Raw genomic sequence first — 7,959 nt, forward strand, 5'->3', positions numbered from 1 at the left:
TGGATTAAGGTCGATTCGCTCCAAACCCGCCCCATTGCCAGATCTATTCACGACCCGGTTGTCCAGTCTTAAATCAATATCGCATGCATGGGTTACTTTTTTCTGTGGATATTTTTTTCTATTTTAAATTTAGCAATTGAATAATACTCGATTGGTGTTAGATTGAGACTTTTGATTTCCTTCATTAATTTGTGGGTCGAAGACCTTTTTATTGATGTTTTGCTAGCTGGAATCGTTGATGAATGTTGATAAATATACTTGGAACCCATTTTGAGTTCTTCCTTTACATGATTTCTCTCCATTTGCTGTGTTAGCCTTCATCAAGATCCCCATTAAAATGTTGACTTCTTTATTTCACGTCATCATTTGAATTTCTTAGTGCTTTTGTTTTTATTCAATTTGGTTATCCATAAATTGTAAATCAAATCAAGTAATAACCTGAAATCATAAAGCCATTATTTTAACAGCAAAGTGAACACAACTTGCATTAATTATGTAAAGATATGATTTTGGAGATGTAGACTAATCATCTAGATACTCCGTACATTAATATAGTTGTCTCAAGTTAGTTGAGCTTTTAAACAAAAGTTGTCTGAGATTTCAAATATTTATATAAGAAAGGTTTTGAAAAGCAACATAAGTGCAACCATTATCTATCTTTAATTTAAAGATGTGGTTGTGGATGAACCTTCTTTTCTAGACATTGATGTTTATCTAGCAATACTGAAAACTTATAGTCAGGACATGATGGGTGTAAGGCAATATTGATGCATGAAAATACCACAATAATAGAGAATCGATCAAACGTTGAGGTATGTGTTTCATATAATTTTGTTAAAATAAAACTGTTTTAATGTAAGATATTTGTTTCTTAATATAGTAATAGCATGAAGAAGAAAATAAGAAGTTATAATGTTTGTCGATGTGTCAAAATATATGTGGAAATACCGAAATACTCTATTATATGCATATATTAAATCCTAACATCGTATGGTTTATATAAAAAACTATAACCCCACTATAACTATTAAATCAAAAGTGAGAAAACAATTACGGTGATTATGCACAGAAAATAAAAAATAAAAATTTATAACATCTTTAATTTAATTAAGAAACTAAATTTTATTAACTCGTCATAAGAAAATAAAAAAGATTTTAAACGGCACTTTTTTGGTCAACCGTGGAGGATTTGTGTCCGTAATGTTTAATTTTATTAATAGCAAATTTTTTTATTAATTAGAGCTAGCAAGATAGGAAACTCATTTGAAGATCGTTACACCATTTTGACAAAATATAGTTTTCATTTCTCTACCTCAAATCATAATCCAATTGAACGCTCTGGCTTGAATGTTACCCGCTAATTCTTTGTTGCTCAAAAAGTTCTCACTCGTTTTTCAGCCTTTATAAAAGCAAATTAATAGTAACTTAGAATAGCCCAATAATCCACCATAACTTCAAATACGTCGACTACAGTAATAATTAATTTTTTTTAGAGCAGTGGGTATTGACAACTAGTTATAAAACTATTTTGGTTGGTATCATTTCATATCATACCATCAATGATATTATAACACCAAATGCTGAAATGATCACCAGAGCAAATTAGGGAAAATGACTCTGGAGAGTAATTAACTTTTGCGTTTGTACTCATTTGGTCATTTTTTTTTGTATTCAATATACCATCGAACTTGTTGTTGGTGTTTACCATAGCCCTTTTGACTGGCTTTTGACTTGTGATAGCCGGTCAAAGGGTTATGGTGAACACAAATAAGTTCGATGGTATATTGAGTACAAAAAAAGGAAAGGGACCAAATGAGAACAAACGTAACAGTTGGTTACCCTCCTGATTCATTTTCTCTTTACTCATTTACAGCAAATCCCACGTCATCTCCTACTGAAATTAATGACTATGAGATTCATTATTGTTTCTCTTCAAAACATAACTCACGAAAGGACATTATTCATGCATGTACAACTTTGTAATGCACTTGAATATTTATTAGGGGAATCTTGACTAAGCAGGCGTATTTCATGGCTACATTTACATTTGCAATCAAATGATTTATTGTATCATGGATTCTAGACAAGTATACAAACGAGTGGAATCACAAGTGCTGTGATTTTTGAGTTTACTTAGCTTTAAGATCGAACTCATGGGATAAGATACAACATCAATATGTACAATATCATGCTGCTTTTGTAGACACGTCACCATAATATTGTACATATTGATGTTGTATCTTATCCCATGAGTTCGATCTTAAAGCTAAGTAAACTCAAAAATCACAACACTTGTGAATCCACTCGTTTGTAGACTTGTCTAGAATCCATGATACAATAAATTATTTGATTGGAAATGTAAATGTAGTCATGAAATGCGTCTGCTTACTCAAGATTCCCCTAATAAATATTCAAGTGCATTACAAAGTTGTACATGTATGAGTAATGTCCTTTCGAAGGTTATGTTTTGAAGATAAGCAAGAATGAATCTCATAAAGTCATTAATATCAGTAGGAGATGATGTGAGATTTGTTGTAAATGAGTAACGGGAAAATGAATCAGGAGGGTAACCAACTGTTGCGTTTGTTCTCATTTGGTCCCTTTCCTTTTTTTTTTTTGTACTCAATATACCATCGAACTTGTTGTTTGTGTTCACCATAACCCTTTAACCGGCTATCACAGGTCAAAAGCCGGTCAAAATGGCTATGGTAAACACTAACAACAAGTTCAATGGTATATTGAATACAAAAAAAAGAAACGGTACCAAATAAGTACAAACGCAAAAGTTAATTACCCTCAAGAGTCATTTTCCCAACAACTTATAACATCTAACTTTTTTCCATTTTCTAATTTCTTTTTTATTGTTTTTTTCCGCATTTCTTTCAGTTTTTATTAAAACAAATATATTTTAAATAAAACATAATACCTAAATAAAATATTAATATTTAAAAAATAAAAATAACATAGCATTTAAATTACATATAACATCCAATCTAAAAAAAACATTACAATAAAAAAAACATATTTTATTTTTCCTAAACAACGCTATTCGTTATCGTTACTGTCGAAGATATAATCCGCCTAGTCCCCTCGAAGTTGTTTGTGCTTATTTGCGTCCTGAATGTCAACGACACTATGCAAATATTATGCACTATGATATATGCATACATGATATATCGTAGAGTTTCTAAGTGTAGTGGTCGTGCCGCATGTTCATTTATAAGCCACTTTGCCTTTAACACTCAAAAAACACATTCCACATCCTTATGTGATCCTTCTTGTCTTCTCTTGAATAATTTATCTCTTTCTTCAAAAAGGTGTTGGAATACCTTCATGAATGTGGAATACGGAGGATATATTCCATCTGTAAGGTAATACCCAAATTTGTATTTGTTTCCATTCACTGTGAGATGAGCATCCGAGGCCTTTCTATTCAAAAGATCATCGAATATTGGTGACTGATCAAGAACGTTGATGTCATTGTTGGAACCCACAACCCCAAAAAATGTTTGCCAAATCCATAAATTTTGGGAAGTAACAACCTCTAAAACCAACGAAGGCGATCCATGATGACCACTTGTATGCTGCCCTTTCCAACGACTCTATGCTAATATTAAACAACACCTTTTGACAATCTTTACAAACTTTCTCATGCAGTTCTTTTGGACATTCTCATATAGTCGTACATGGTGTTGCGCCTCCCCCATAGCCATCAAACGAATGGCCGCAACACATTTATGCAACTTTGTAAATCCTCGCCTACCTCTAGCATCATGTCTCAACTGGAAAATGTATACCTAAACATATATTAACTATGGTTTAAAAATGTAGTACATTTGTATTAAAACTAAAGAAACATGTAGTACATTTGTATTTAAGATTAAAGAAACGACATCGACTTTCCAAGGCATTGGCAATCCGTAGGAACACATTCTCACTCAAACGAAATCTGTTTTTGAAGTCCTTCGTATACACAATTATCCGCAAAATAATAACATCGCACGTCTTGTTAGCAGCAGAGCTGGATCTGATTGTAGCATCTTGTTAGTGTAATAATGGTACATCATAGTGAAGAATATATCGTAACTGTCATCATCGGACGAGTCGAAAGGATCCATAATTTTTTTGAAGATAATTAAAATTGTAAAGAGAAAGATAGGAATTGTGTGAAAAGTTTGTAAATAGATAGTAGGTATTTATAGGTAAATATAATTAATTTTTTTAATGTTATTTTTTATTATTAAATTGGGCCGTTGTCAAACGGTTCAAACTGTCAAAATTTGCTTGTTTCATCCGGTCATGACGACAACGAGATGCACCGCGACGAGATACAACGAGAAGGGGTGCATTCATCTCGTTATGACGCCGTTGAGGCCATTTCCACATCGGGCATAACACCGATTTGGTGGCCTTACCGCATCGTCTTAGTTGAGATTGCCAATGACCATTTATGAGATTGCATTTAAGAACTCCCCCCTCCCCATGTGGATTTGAGATATCACACTTGAGGTACTAAGCTCTTGGAAGACTAAGTTCTAAAAGCTACAACAAAGAGGTATTCATCTAACTTGTATTATGTGGCAAATCTCTAAATTTTATGCTAGTTAGGGTTCATGCTTTGGAAAAACGAAAATTACATGTATAAATTGAGAAAACTTAGATCCAAAGCATTAGGGTTGAATGTACACCATAGGATTGTTATAGTGCTCAAAACCCATCTGTTTTAGTTTTGTATTGATCTGGTTCTTGGTGAAGCTCCGACAGCCAAGGCACCATATTGGTTAGCACCGCCAGAGATGCAGGAGTTGTATACATAACTGTAGGAGCTATTAGAAAATAGGTTTATTATTTCGAGTAGTTCACCATGGGGAGCACCGATACTGTTTGTGATGTAGAACTATTGCTCCTATAGGATGTGCATCGACTACAAGGAGATGAACAAGTTAATGGTGAAGAACTGATATCTTCTCCCGAGACTGTTGAGGTAATGACTTGGGATGATTTTGTGTCGAGATTTGATATGTGCATAATTAGTCATATATTTTTTGTTAAATCTTAATACTTTTGGCTATTTTATTGCAAATTATGAACAAACGGTACTTAAATATTTTTAAAATGTATTTTGTAGCTTAAAAGATGAGCTCAGAAGCAAAAGGAAGCAGAAAAGCGATAGAAAGCTCGGGAATTGAAGAAAGAAAAAAAGAAAGAAAAAACCTGAAGAACTCGGTGAGTTGGGTGCCTACTCGCCGAGTAGGTTCGAAGATTCACAAACAAATAAGATTCCTTACCGCATACGGATTTCAAGTGGGGGACTCGCCGAGTTGGTCTATGGACTTGACGAATAGCCCATGTTTTCAAAAACTATATAAATGGCTTTAATTCATGAATTTTGGACTTCTCTCTAGAACCCTTGAAGGTTAATTTGCAATTCAAGTTGCCTTTGGAGATATGGAACTTAAAGATCAAGTCTAAGCATTCGATTTTGGGGAGATCAAGACAATTCAAGTGTACTCTTTATTTAATCTTTTGTTTAAACTATGTTTGAATCAATTGATTTCGTTTTTGAGTTGTTTTCTACTTTAATTATGAGCTAAAAACACATAACTATATTTTGTTAATTAACCAGCATATTAAGTTGCATGAACATCTCTTAATTGCTAATCTCATTTGATTTGTGTGAAAACATTGTTATATGCCTAGGAATAGCGAACGTGAAATGAGGCTTAATTAGAAAATAGTTAAATTAATGTGTGACCTTGTGTGACGAACCATCAACAAGAGGTTAATTGAATTAGCAATTTGATTAGCTATTACAAGTCTTACTTAACCCGAATCAATAAACTAGGAAATCTATTAGTTTAATCATTTGGTCACCATTTAAATTAATCTATTTTCTAAGGATTAGTAATAGTGAACATGAACCTAATCACACTAATCGGTAGCCAATGCAAATTCATCCATTACACTTGTCATAAAATCAACCATAGGAATAAATGATTCAAAACCTAAACATAAGTCTTTTCCATTATTGAATTTAGTTGATTTTCGTTTTCTTAGCTGTTAGTTGCTTAGTTCAGTATCAGTTAAGTACTTAAGTTTCTAGTCGTGCAAAATTAGAGAAAACCCTTTCTTTATATTACTTGTTTTATTTAGATAATATTAGCATTTATTTTAATTGTTTACCGTTCCCTGTGTTCGATAACCTACTTGCTTGAACTATATTACTAATCGATAGGTACACTGCCTTTCGTGTGTTTATTTTGTGTCTAAGTTGGTAGGATTAAAATTGGGGCATTTCACACACATCAAGTTTTTGGCGTCGTCGCCGGGGAACGGTTCTAAATAGTTAATTTTTTTTCTAATTGTTATCGTTTTTATTTTATTTGTTGATTAAACTTTTTTATATAGTATAATTTTTATTTTTAATTTTATTATGTATTTTCCAAATCTCAATGCTTTTGATTCTTTTCTTAAGGAAGTAGTACAAAAAATTGAGCAAGAAGATGAGGAGTATGACTCAGATGAAGATTTGATGAAATTAGGAAGATGGTTAGATAACATCTTGTCTAACTAACAAGAAAAATCTTAGTCACATGAGCTAAAGTTACTAGATGAAGAATTTAATCCACAAAAAGACATGGAGGAGCTGGAAAGATTGCTGGCAGAGGGGTCAAACGAAGAACAAGAACAAGTTGGGTTGCAGGAACCAAGCCGTGGATTGACCATTACCACAACGTGGCTCCCTGTATTTCACGTTTGTGTTTTGAAGCATGGGGTGACGATTCCAACTTTGGAGAAAGTTCTGAAGCACTTCTGATTAGTACTGGACTGGTTCCAACCTTTGTCAAGATTCTTGGGTTATATGAAGTAAAGATTGTTTGGCGATTTTTTGAAGCAAAGAGACAAATTTTACGAATTGGTCTAAAAACGATATTTAATGCAATGGATGGATTTACATTGAGTTTATTGGAAGTTTATAAAGTTGGGAGTCCAGCTCAAGACTCGTACAAACAGAAGTGCTTTCGGGAGGCAACCCGATATCTAGAGTTTACTTTCTTTTTATTTTTTGTTTTGCTTGATTTAATTTTATTATGATATATTTGGTTAAAGATAATTTTTATTTTTGTTTGTTTTGACTATTTTATTTTGAAATTACGGTAGCTAGGATTATGAAGGATGTTTTTGTTTTCTATCACTTGTGTTTGCTTTGATGTTTTCAGTTTGAGGCTTAGGATTGCATGCGAGGGTATAGAGTCAAGGCTAACCAAGCAAGAAGTCGAGTCTAGACAAGAGAGAAAACGAGGTTTTGATTCAACGATTGATAGAAGAGTTATAGAGTATTTATTTACTGAAGAAAAATAAAGGGAAAGTATTAATTTATATTACCCCTATACATCAGAAACGGACATGGGCATAATACAATTTGTTTCCACAGCGCTCTACTCGCTGGGTGCATCTTTTGAACTCAACGAGTCCATATGAAATTTCGCGACTTTTCTGCCAGTCACGCTACAACTCGGTGAGTTAGAATATCTACTCGACGAGTTACTCGTTAATTCTATTTTCAAGTTCACAATTTGACTACATTTGATACGGGCATTGGTTCTTTTCTTTGGAGATCATTTTCCGATCATTTCCAAGAGTTTTTCCCTTATAATTGGAGTTGTAGCACACGAGATTTTGATACCAAAGACATAGATGAGCTGTTCCCATGTCTAAAGTCAATTGAAGATGGAGCTTAAAGACGAAATATCAACTTCGCACTACTATCCCATGGGAGTTTGTTCCAATTCTCTCTTTAATTTATTATTCTTTATCAGGCATAATATGTAATGGGGACATTGCATAAATTAAGTGTGGGGTAGGGGGTTGGTTACATTAGTTGAAATTGTAGTTAAATTTTAAAAAATTTGCATAAAAATTTCTAGGGTTAATTCAGAAAATTATGGTAAAACCAAT

The 7,959-nt window shown here is 33.2% G+C and overlaps 1 long non-coding RNA gene across 1 annotated transcript; it reads left to right on the forward strand.

Annotated features, from left to right (window-relative positions):
• Positions 1-681: 681 nt before the first annotated feature.
• On the forward strand, positions 682-5,639 carry LOC111882488 (uncharacterized). Its single transcript, XR_006190910.2, has 4 exons — positions 682-812; positions 3,318-3,579; positions 3,658-4,984; positions 5,129-5,639. It is a non-coding gene; the product is annotated as an uncharacterized LOC111882488 (long non-coding RNA).
• Positions 5,640-7,959: the final 2,320 nt, after the last annotated feature.

The sequence above is a fragment of the Lactuca sativa genome, chromosome 4, assembly GCF_002870075.4.
Source record: "Lactuca sativa cultivar Salinas chromosome 4, Lsat_Salinas_v11, whole genome shotgun sequence".
In the NCBI taxonomy this organism is placed as follows: Eukaryota; Viridiplantae; Streptophyta; class Magnoliopsida; order Asterales; family Asteraceae; genus Lactuca; species Lactuca sativa.